The 10,661-nt window shown below is 42.6% G+C and overlaps 1 pseudogene; it reads left to right on the top strand.

The window, feature by feature from the left end:
• The first annotated feature begins 3,985 nt into the window (after positions 1-3,985).
• The window catches only part of LOC115193081 (tripartite motif-containing protein 16-like), a 38,364-nt pseudogene continuing 31,688 nt past the window's right edge, over positions 3,986-10,661 (top strand).

Genomic DNA, 10,661 nt, shown 5'->3' with positions numbered 1-10,661 from the left:
AGCCAGCCGCACCAATGTCAGAGGAAACACCGTACACCTGGTGACCGTGTCAGCGTGCATTGGGCTCGGCCCGCTCGGCCTGCAACAGAGGCTAGACTCAAACCAGGATCTCTAGTGGCACAGCTAGCATTACGATGCAGTGCTTTAGAACACCGACCACTTAGGATGCCTGCCATGGAAATTCTAACCAATAGGAAGAGAGACTAGATTATTCAAACAGCAACTTTATTATAAGATTTTCAAATCTGGAACATTTGACAATCACTCAATAGTCCAGAGTCTAATGTTCAACAAACAATGTTGGGTCTCAGCTTTTATAGAAAAGTACAACCTCTTTGTCTATGTGGCAGTTAACAGCTGTGTGAAGACGTTGGTGGAGGCATAGAGTGCAGACAGTGATAACCACCAGTTTAATTACTCTTTTCTGCTGATATTTAGGTACTGCTGCTCCAGCTAGTTTCTGTTCTCTGGTATGTCTCCACCCAGCTGTGTCTATTGCAGATACCAACAAACAGGATACGTCACTCACTGTGGTCTCACCCAAACTGCTCTTAGTCGCATTACTAAGTTACACAAAGACAGTTTGCATCAGTAGAAAAATGCAAGTTCATAACAGTAGATAATTCTCTAAATAGAAAACAGATTGACAGAGGGACGTACAGGTAGTGGGTTAGTGTGTGTTACTGATCCTAGACAGAGGGGACGTACAGGTAGTGGGTTAGTGTGTGTTACTGATCCTAGACAGAGGGGATGTACAGGTAGTGGGTTAGTGTGTGTTACTGATCCTAGACAGAGGGGATGTACAGGTAGTGAGTTAGTGTGTGTTACTGATCCTAGACAGAGGGGACGTACATAGTATAGTATAGTATGGTCAGGGCGTGGCAGGGGGGTGTTTGCTTTGTGTATTTTGGGGTTTTGGGTTGTTTTATATTTCTATGTTTATTCTAGGTTGTTTATTTCTATATTGAGTTTGTTTGGGGTTGGTCTCTAATTGGAGGCAGCTGTATCTCGTTGCCTCTGATTAGAGACCATATTTAAGGAGGGTTTTTTTCTCATTGTGTTTGTGTGTGGTTATTTTCTGTTTAGAGTTCAATGTTCCTGACAGAACTGTTTTGGCTGTCGTGCGTTTTGTTGTTTTGTTTAAGTGTTCTAATAAAGTAAAGATGATGAGCACTCAACACGCTGCGCCTTGGTTTACTCCCTTCGACGGTCGTGACAATAGGCCTATGTGTTCATCTTATCATATTTCTCCAATGCCAAATCAGTGTCTTGTTTGCAACGAAACTGTCTCTGTTTGCAAATAATAAAATCTGAGACATCATTATGCATGGTACTTTCAAAAGTTAGACCTACTTTTACATTATTTATTTAAAAAATAATACTTTCCACCCCAGACAGACTGGGCCTACCTTTCCACGCCAGACAGACTGGGCCTACCTTTCCACCCCAGACAGACTGGGCCTACCTTTCCACCCCAGACAGACTGGGCCAACCTTTCCACCCCAGACAGACTGGGCCTACCTTTCCACCCCAGACAGACTGGGCCTACCTTTCCATCCCAGACAGACTGGGCCTACCTTTCCATCCCAGACAGACTGGGCCTACCTTTCCACCCCAGACAAACTGGGCCTACCTTTCCACCCCAGACAGACTGGGCCTACCTTTCCACCCCAGACAGACTGGGCCTACCTTTCCACCCCAGACAGACTGGGCCTACCTTTCCACCCCAGACAGACTGGGCCTACCTTTCCACCCCAGACAGACTGGGCCTACCTTTCCACCCCAGACAGACTGGGCCTACCTTTCCATCCCAGACAGACTGGGCCTACCTTTCCACCCCAGACATACTGGGCCTACCTTTCCACCCCAGACAGACTGGGCCTACCTTTCCACCCCAGACAGACTGGGCCTACCTTTCCACCCCAGACAGACTGGGCCTACCTTTTCATCCCAGACAGAGTGGTCATAACAATACAGTAATATGTAAGGTTTAACTGATGGCTACTCTTATTCCGTGGCTTAACCCAACTAGAGACGGTCACACGTGTTTCCCTAAAAGCTGACTGGGTTTAAACATCTTCTATTTTACATAAAGTTCAAGCTCAATCAACTGATAGCGACATAATTAGATTACTTTCCAAGCAAAGTGTATTTTTTTGTCTCCTCGGCAATAGGTTGCAGCTCAGCCAATGAATGTCAAAGAATTTTAATATCCCCATATGCATTCAGACTCACGTCTTTCCTGGGTATTTAACAGTTTATTTATGGCATAATGCATTGTGGACCAAAGCGCTGTAATACAGTGCCTTGCAAAAGTATTCACCCCCCTTGGCGTTTTTCCTATTTTGTTGCATTACAACCTGCAATTTAAATTCAGTTTTATTTGGATTTCATGTAATGGACATACACAAAATAGTCCAAATTGGTGAAGTGAAATGAAAAAAATTACTTGTTTAAAAAAATTCTAAAAAATAAAACTGGAAAAGTGGTGGGTGCATATGTACTCACCCCCTTTGCTATGAAGCCCCTAAATAAGATCTGGTGCAACCAATTAACTTCAGAAGTCACATAATTAATTAAATAAAGTCCACCTGTGGGCAATCTAAGTATCACATGATCTGTCACATGATCTCAGTATATATACACATGTTCTGAAAGGCCCCAGAGTCTGCAACACCACCAAGCAAGCAGCACCATGAAGACCAAGGAGCTCTCCAAACAGGTCAGGGACAAAGTTGTGGAGAAGTACAGCTCCGGGTTGGGTTCTAAAAAAATATCAGAAACTTTGAACATCCCACGGAGCACCATTAAATCCATTATTAAAAATGTTTAAGAACATGGCACCACAACAAACCTGCCAAGAGAGGGCCACCCACCAAAACTCACAGACCAGGCATGGAAGGCATTAATCAGAGAGGCAACAAAGAGACCAAAGATAACCCTAAAGGAGCTGCAAAGCTCCACAGCGGAGATTGGAGTATCTGTCCATAGGACCACTTATAACATATGGAAGAATGTACTCTGGTCAGATGAGACTAAAATTGAGCTTTCTGGCCATCAAGGAAAACGCTATGTCTGGCACAAACCTAACACCTCTCATTACCCCGAGACACCATCCCCACAGTGAAGCATAGTGGTGGCAGCACCATGCTGTGGTGATGTTTTATATTGGGAGGGACTGGGAAACTGGTCAGAATTGAAGGAATGATGGATGTCGCTAAATACAGGGAAATTCTTGAGGGAAACCTGTTTCAGTCTTCCAGAGATTTGAGACTGGGACAGAGATTCACTTTCCAGCAGGACAATGACCCTAAGCATACTGCTAAAGCAACACTCGAGCGGTTTAAGGGGAAACATTTACATTTCTTGGAATGACCTAGTCAAAGCCCAGACCTCAATCCAATTGAGAATCTGTGGTATGACTTAAAGATTGCTGTACACCAGCAGGAACCCATCCAACTTGAAGGAGCTGGAGAAGTTTTGCCTTGAGAAATGGGAAAACAATCCCAGTGGCTAGATGTGCCAAGAGACTTGCAGCTGTAATTGCAGCAAAAGGTGGCTCTACAAAGAATTGACTTTGGGGAGTGAATAGTTATGCACGCTCCAGTTTTCTGTTTTTTTCTCTTATTTCTTGTTTGTTTCACAACAAAAAATAATTTGCATCTTCAAAGTCGTAGGTATGTTGTGTAAATCAAATGATACACACCCCTCAAAAATCTGTTTTAATTCCAGGTTGTAAGGCAACAAAATAGGAAAAATGCCAAGGGGGGGTGAATACTTTCACAAGGCACTGTAGATGACATTACAGGGCATTCGGAAATTATTCAGACCCCTTGACCTTTTCCATGTTTGGTTACATTACAGTCTTTTTCTAAAATTGATTAAATAAAATGTAATCATGAACTGAAATTTAACCTAGGAATTAAAATCTTTGTCTCCTTCTCGATGTTGCATGCAGTTCTCTCTCTCCCTCCCTTCCTCTAACCCCTCCTTCACTCCCTCCCTCTATACGCACCTATCTGGCAGAACCAGAAAGTCCATACCTCCCAAAAACTCACTTCTGTGGAAACAAAACGTATCTGAGTCTCTGTGTCGTCTGTCTGTGTGAGAGTGAAAACAACCGTCCAAATGGCTCAGCAGGGAGTTCTGCTGGACCAGGACCAGTTCTGTTGTTCTGTCTGTCTGGATCTACTGAAGGAGCCGGTCACTACTGCCTGTGGACACAATTATTGTAGAATCTGTATTGAGGGCTGCTGGGATCAGGATGTTCTGAAAGGGGTCTATAGCTGTCCTCAGTGCAGAGAGACCTTCACTCCAAGGCCTAATCTGAGGAAAAATAACATGTTGGCTGAAATGGTAGAGACACTGAAGAAGACAGGACTCCAGGCTGCTCTCCCTCCTGCTCTGTGCTATGCTGGACCTGGAGATGTGGCATGTGATGTCTGCACTGGGACCAGAAAGCAGAAAGCCCTCATGTCCTGTCTCGTGTGTCTGGCCTCTTACTGTGAGACTCACCTCCAATCTCACTATGAATCTCCTGCTTTCAAGAAGCACAAGCTGGTCAAAGCCACCGCACAACTACAGGAGAAGATCTGCTCTCATCATGACAAACTGCTGGATGTTTACTGTCGTACCGATCAGCAGTGTATCTGTCTGCTGTGTACAATGGATGGACATAAAGGCCATGATACAGTGTCAGCTGCAGCAGAGAGGACTGAGAAACAGGTAAGATCAGAACAACTTGTTGGTGACTGTCTGATAAACAAAGAATTAAAGATACAGTAGGAACTAAGGCAGTTTGAATATGAGATCATTCAAATTAAATGGATCCTCAGCAGAACAAATATGAACACAACCTTCAGTATATAGATATGTTAACCCAGATTCTCCAAATGTATCACCATTTTCTAAAGTCTGTTAGGTTCTGAACAGACATAATAAAAACTCAAACAGCTGCAAAGACAATGTATGATGACACAGCACATATATTTATAACCTCATACTAGGCTGGGTCAACTCCTCACACATCTAGACAGCCAATACATCTCTGTTGCTAGGCAGGAACTGAATTGGTTCCTCTCACTGGTGAAGTCATGGCCGTGCCTGATGCTAAAACCTTGGTGGGTGTGGAAGTGTATATGTGAGAGATAGGACTGTAGTAGGAGGGTTGTTGTGGTGGGCCCCTCTGGCCCCCCTCCCAGAGATTTCTTCTCACTTCATCTGTTGACTCGACCTCGAGACGAATTCCTGGCTCCTCCCTAGTTCTGCAGCTGGCCTGCCTTATCAGAGATTGAAACTAGACTGTTGAATTCCTGGCTCCTCCCTAGTTCTGCAGCTGGCCTGCCTTATCAGAGATTGAAACTAGACTGTTGAATTCCTGGCTCCACTATAGTTCTGCAGCTGGCCTGCCTTATCAGAGACTAACTAGACTGTTGAATTCCTGGCTCCTCCCTAGTTCTGCAGCTGGCCTGCCTTATCAGAGACTAACTAGACTGTTGAATTCCTGGCTCCTCACTAGTTCTGCAGCTGTCCTGCCTTATCAGAGACTAACTAGTCTGTTGAATTCCTAGCTCCTCCCTAATTCTGCAGCTGGCCTGCCTTATCAGAGACTAACTAGACTGTTGAATTCCTGGCTCCTCCTTAGTTCTGCAGCTGGCCTACCTTATCAGAAACTGAAACTAGTTGCCCTTTGTCTCCCTCTTTAGGAACATTGATATTCAGCAATAACATATTTGAACAGAATATTTCAGCACTTCCCCTTGTCTCTCTCAGTAACTTTCCAACACCAAATTCCTATCCACCCTTCATTGACCCCAACATATACATTCCTTATACATGTAAAGTCATCAATACGTTATAGTATGGTAACATGAATAAGTATATTTCTAGCTAGAATCCAACAAGTAAAACATCATTATCATTAGTTATCAAACATCATTATCATTCGTTATCAAACACCATTATCATTCATTATCAAACACCCAATCAACTCCCTGATTTGTGTTCTGTTAAAACTATAATCATTCACATGACTACATAATGATATAATTTCAGACAGACACTTCCTCAATATTTGTATCCTTATCTTCTATGGGCCCTATGTCACATCACTATACTATTGATCTACTGGACAAATAAAGCTTGATAGCTCATTGAAAAGTGATTCTCCACAGAGGCAGCTGGGGATGAGTCAGCAGAAGGTCCAGCAGAGATTCCAGGAGAGAGAGAAGGAGCTGAAGGAGCTCCAAAAAGCTGTGAAGTCTCTCAAGGTGAGTATTGTTGACCAGAGGAGACACACCATTTTACCTGTCTCCTCCAATCAGAGAGAGAGAGAGAAATAGAGGGGACCTTCTCCAATCCTACTATGTCTGGACCCCTATCAGACTGCTGTTACAGGGTGTGTTGAGTGGTGGTGTCTCGTCCTCCCAGGTCGTTGGCATGGTGCAGGAGCAGATAGGGTCAAAGTAGTGGAATGGGTAGTGGGTTTTTAATGAGTGTAGGGTTAGTTGGCATGGTGCAGGAGCAGATAGGGTCAAAGAATTGGAATGGGGTAGTGGGTTTTTAATGAGTGTAGGGTTAGTTGGAAGGGTGTTTTATCATTTGTATCACAAAGTAAAATAGATTTATATTATAGTCCAGTTGGGGGCGGTAATGCAACATATTGGATGCCAACCGCCGTTAAACTCCAAAGAAGAAGAAACGTTATATTATGTCTATGTACAGTGTTGTAACGATGTCTCTCTCTCTCATTCCATCACTTTCATGGTAGTGGGTTGTGTGGGTCTCTGGTTATGAATGGGGTGCTGACAGACAATCGTTGATGGATATTTATAGAGCTCTGATCAGGACGACAATTGATTACGGGTGAATAGTTTATGGAATAGCAGCGAAGACTTAAGCTGGACAGAATCAAATCAAATCAAATCTGATTTATTTATATTTATATAGCCCTTCTTACATCAGCTGATATCTCAAAGTGCTGTACAGAAACTCAGCCTAAAACCCCAAACAACAAGCAATCCAGTATAAAGCGTTAAGGATATGTATTGGTGCATTTAAATCAACATCTGTATGTGTCTTACTAGTGGAGGCAGGTGAGATGCCTTTGGGTATATGGCATAATAAATTGTCATTAGGTTATTGGGTTGCAAGGCTGTGAGGTTGAGCATCCCACTGCTACTGTTCTAGATGACTGTTGGGAATATACTAGTAGACAAGGCAGTGGTTTTGGTTGGACAGTTGTAGGTATCAATGTTATTATGGAGAAATGAGAGAATGGGTGTAGTAGTGAGATTCTGCTGGGTCCCAGCACATTCAGGTGTGGAAGGGAATGAAATTGTAGACCAGTTATCTAAAAGAGCTTTAAAACAAGATATAATATATGTTAATGTTCCACTGGGTAGAGGTGAGGACAAATGTAAGATCAGAGACATTTTGATAGATGTGTGGCAGAAGAGATGGGACTCTGAGCACAAGGGACGGCATTTATATGTCCTCTAAAGGTCGGTGGACCAAGGTTCAAAGGTCAGATTAGGAAGGAAGAGGTGGTGTTTACTTGATTGTTCTTAGGACATTGTGCATTGAACTGGTCCTTACATCTGGTTGGCAGCATGTGAATGGTTTGTGTCTGGAGGGTATTGCCAATGAAATGGTGGAGCATGTGTTGTTATATTGTTGTAAGGATGTTGAAGAGAGGGAAAGATTGAAGTGTAGGGTCATTGAGGTTGGATGGGGTTGGGGGGGTTTGGAAGGGATTTGGGGGATGGGGGAGGGTATATTAGAAGATACTAGGGCTCTTTTTTTATTTTCTCAGAAGTACTGAGTTAGGTAGGAGGATTTAGAAATGGTGTAAACCGTGATTGAACACACTCCAGCACAGTAGGTGGCGCCATGCACCTTTAAAAATGGTTTGAGGACCACCATTATATCATAGAAGAAGAAGGTGTTGTGTGAGGGTTTTGTGGTTCCTGAGGAGGGCTACTATTCTTTTAGCGTATTTTCCAAATGTATTTTCTAGTTGTTAAGGGTTTATTTGTTAGTTTCCACTGTTTATCGGTTAGAGTTGAGGGGGGAGTAGGGTAGTTTGTTTGGGAGGTGTGATGTCCTCAACCGAGTGGAGAAGAAACGCTGTCTCTTCAGGTGCGTTCTGGAGAATGGTGTGGAGGAATTATTGATCATGGTCGGTGAACAGGTGGGAGAGGAACATATACACTCTGTATCCAGAATGAACAAGGCGGTGGTTGTGGTAATGTAAAAGGTGAGTCTTGTTGCCCGGCTATTTACCAGTATGATTTATGTGAGGGGTGTGTTGGTGCTGATTTCGACAAGAGTAGTGGTGTCTAATCTGCCTCCGTTTATTACGGACGAACAGATCCGTAAAGAGTTGGTTCGTTTTGGTCCATTTACAAGTTGTTTTTGTTTCGTGGCTCTCGGCTGGGTGTCTCTTTTCGTAGACAAGTGTTTGTTTCTTAACTAAATTCAAGGTTAAACACGGGAGGGGTGGTAGACAGGGTTTGTTTAGGGCAGACAAGCGCGACCAGCCGGCAGCGGGGGCTAGGACTAGGCTGGACACTACGTTTTTAACCACATTTACTGATAAAACTAGTTCAATGCATCCACCAAGGAGCCCAGTTATATAATATTACCATATGTCCCAGCTGTTTGCTGTCTTTTTGAAGTAAACGCGAAAAAGTGGGGCTTATTTTAGGTCATGTTTCACCCTGCCAGCTCCAATTAGTTGTATTGTAAAAACAGGTCTTATTTTAGGTCATGTTTCACCCTGCCAGCTCCAATTAGTTGTATTGAACACTGTGGCACCAACTCACCTTCTGAAAGTTCTATTCCCAGTCCATTGTTCTGCGTCACAATGTCAGGTTCACTGTTGTTATCAATGAGACCAGCCCACGTTAACCTTGTAGGTTTACCTCAGGTAACTTATTATTAACTAGGTTACAGCTACTTGGTGAGGAAGCTCACTGTTCACACGTTGTAGTGACCTACAGTGTTAGTGAGTAGAAGAGATGGTTGGTGCAAAGCCATCAAACGTTAAACATGTTTAACCATATTTTATTTCAGAAAAAGGTTTAAAACCTAAACAAAACGTATGTCCCTGTCCTCTTTTTCAAGATGTGGCCGAATTAAACAGTTAGAAAATCTTTTTTTTTTAAATGAAGAAATATATATTCTTTTGATATGTTGTTTCTAAATGGCTGCTGGGTAATATGATAATCGTTGAAATCTGTTGGTTCGTAGGCATCAAATGAGAGAATGCTGCGCAGGTTCACTGAGTTGTAAACCAAATGGATAGGTGGAGCTCATTGATTTGTAGCTCTGACACAGTTGCTACCTCAGATTATGAGGTATGTAGTACCCACAGAAGACCACAGGGAGGAGCAAGAGAGATATAAACCCATACAGTTTCTCTTTAAATACCCTGAACCTAACAATCAATCAAATGTATTTATGAAGCCCTTTTTACATCAGCAGATGTCACAAAGTGTTGTACAGAAACTCTAACCCTACGTATAACCTATTTTAGCCTGAACCCTAATTCTAGGGTAGGGTAGCCTACAACTATTTTAGTAATAATATTATGTTAGTAAATACCATTTTAGTACTAAATAACATTGGTCATTTTTTAAATAAAACCTATCTAAGCATTATTACCTATAGCAGGTAGTTTGCTGATTTGGTTACTTTACCTAAACTAATCTGAACTGTTTTAAGCTTCCATCTATTGGAATTATTTAGCAACTGCAGCAGTACTGAATACAGTGTATATCCTTACTAAAGTAGTAATTACTCAGAATTACAAAATATAAAGTGTTATAGTTCATTTTATCACTAACAGCCATAAAATAACCATTTATAGCATAATGTAACTGACATAAACCAAAAACATCATACATTTAGTTAATTAAATACAAATGTATATATTTAGATTGGTGACATTACCTGCCAAAGGAAAACCCCCTTAACATATAAACACAGACACTGAAAATAAGCTTTTTTAATATAATCTGGTAGCTCTCAAAAGAGCCTTTGCTTTGCTGAGCAGTTTTCAGGAGTGTGCTGCCTGCCTGCCTTCAGAGGAGTCTGTCTGGGAATAATGAAAAGTTAATAAGTTACTGCCACGCTTTTTATATTTTAAATGTAATCTTTATTTAACTAGGCAAGTCAGTTAAGAACAAATTCTTATTTACAATGACGGTCTACCAGGGAACAGTGGGTTAACTGCCTTGTTCAGGGGCAGAACGACAGATTTTTACCTTATCAACTCAGGGATTCAATCCTGCAACCTTTCGGTTACTGGCCCAACGCTCTAACCACTAGACTACCTGCTGCCCTGCCAAACACTCTAACCACTAGGATACCTGCTGCCCGACCCAACACTCTAACCACTAGACTACCTGCTGCCCGGCCCAGCGCTCTAACCACTAGACTACCTGCTGCCCGACCCAACACTCTAACCACTAGACTACCTGCTGCCCGGCCAAACACTCTAACCAGTAGGCTACCTGTCGCCCTTTCACAGAGGTCTAGTTTGTTTACATGTGAGTCATTTAGCAGACACTCTTATCCAGAGCCACTAGGGTTAAGAGCCCAAATCTGCCTAAAAAAGGTGATTTATAGATTTTTCACCTAGTCTGCTCGGGGATTCG

Source organism: Salmo trutta, chromosome 4 (assembly GCF_901001165.1).
Source record: "Salmo trutta chromosome 4, fSalTru1.1, whole genome shotgun sequence".
NCBI lineage: Eukaryota > Metazoa > Chordata > Actinopteri > Salmoniformes > Salmonidae > Salmo > Salmo trutta.
Note: the sequence above shows the minus strand (reverse complement) of the source record. Positions and strands in the feature narration are given on the sequence as shown.